We start from the raw sequence: 1,845 nt of genomic DNA on the forward strand, positions 1-1,845 counted from the left end.
ATGCCCAGACCGTTGGCACTTCTCGCAGACAACATTGCAATACCCAGTGTGGTGTTTGTAGCATCGCTTGCATTGTGGTAAGGTTCCTTTGTAGTTCGGGTTTGAGTTGGTGTTGTTGTTGGGGTTGTGGTTTCCACCTTTGTTGTGCCTCTTGGCGGGGGTCTGGTCATAGGTTCTCCCCCTGTTGTTGTGGTTGTTGTTGTTGTTGTTGTTGTTGTTGTTATTATCCCACTTTCGCTTTTCACTACTTCCAGCTTCAAACTTAGCCTTCTCCGGCTCATCAATAAGAATCTGATTCATGAGGGTATGCGCCATGCGCTTTGCTTCGGGAACATTCGGTGGTTTGGACGATGTGACGTTTCCTTTGATGGACTTAGGGAGTCCCCAGAAGTATCTCTCCATTCGCTTGAATTCCGGGGTGACCATTGTTGGACACGTCAGGGCTAGTTCTAAAAATCTCTTGTTGTAACCATCAAGGTCGTTCCCAACGGCCTTTAACTGCATGAATTCCATTTCCATCTTCTGAATTTCGGTTCTCGGACAATACTCATCAATCATAGCCGCTTTGAATTCCTCCCATGGCGTAGCATACGCCTCATCAATGCCTTTCGCTTGAGCTAACGTGTTCCACCACGTTAGCGCGCCATCAGATAGCGTGCAAGATGCAAACTTGGTCTTATTATCCTCCGAACAGTTGCTGACTCGGAATACTGATTCAAGTTTCTCGAACCATCTGGTGAGACCAACCGGTCCCTCGGTTCCACTGAAGTTATGCGGTTTGCAGCTATGAAATTACTTGTAAGTACACCCATTTCGAACGGGTGGGATAACTGGTGGTGGTGGCGGTGGATCCTGGAGATTTCTTTCGGCTAGGGCCCGGCGACCCGTTCGTTGATCATGTCTTCAATCTGGGCTGCGGTAGGTGTAGTTCTTCCGTTGGCCATGATGTTCTAAACAAAAATTTTGACTTGAGTCAAAATCCAGCATTCAATATGTAATAATATAGTATATATTAACCAACATGGAATCAAAACATCACATGCTATTAAATAACACATCTAGGTACAAATACCACAGAATTATCGTACAGTAATGTAAATAGAACATCGTGCAAGAATTAAATAACGTAAAGTTCCATTCATTAATAATAATAAGTTTCATACATCTGAATAAGTCCGTACAATACATAAGTGAAACACAAAACTACAACTAGATTACATAACGAAATCTAAATACAAAAGTCCTACGGTGAAGGTGGGTGAAGGATGTCTAAAACCTGAGCCAACTGCTCCTCGAGCTCAGTAACCCGAGCTCGGAGGATTCCCACCTCCCTTGTCAATTCCTCGACAGTGGGAGCTGGTGGGGCAGGCAGTGCCGGCGATGCAGGTGGTGCCGGTGGTGCAGATGGTGCCGGTGGTGCCGGTGGTGCAGGTGGTGCAACCCTCACGAAACGAGGTTCAGATGTCCCGGCTCCAGAAATAGTCAGCACGTAACGAGGTGCCTTACGTATGAGTGGGTCGGCAGGGTACGGCATAAGCCGCTTACGGGCAGTAACCCTCCGAAGCCGACCAAAAGCGTCAGTGAAAGCACGACCTCCATTCACCCCTGGAATAACGGTGCCATCAGGACGGTACCGCTTCTTCGGTGGGGTGGAGGGTGCCTGTATAGGTATATCAGCAGGGTCCTCGTCGTCACTGGAGTCATCCGAAGAGGTGTCGTATGATGGAGCATCAGTGGAAGACCCGTCGTCTGAATCATGTGGTGGCGACACGGGTGGCTCAACTGGCAGTCTGAAGGCGGCCAACATCTGTCTGTGTCTGCCTGGCGGAATTGGCACTAAACGTC

Source organism: Rutidosis leptorrhynchoides, chromosome 1, assembly GCF_046630445.1.
Source record: "Rutidosis leptorrhynchoides isolate AG116_Rl617_1_P2 chromosome 1, CSIRO_AGI_Rlap_v1, whole genome shotgun sequence".
NCBI lineage: Eukaryota > Viridiplantae > Streptophyta > Magnoliopsida > Asterales > Asteraceae > Rutidosis > Rutidosis leptorrhynchoides.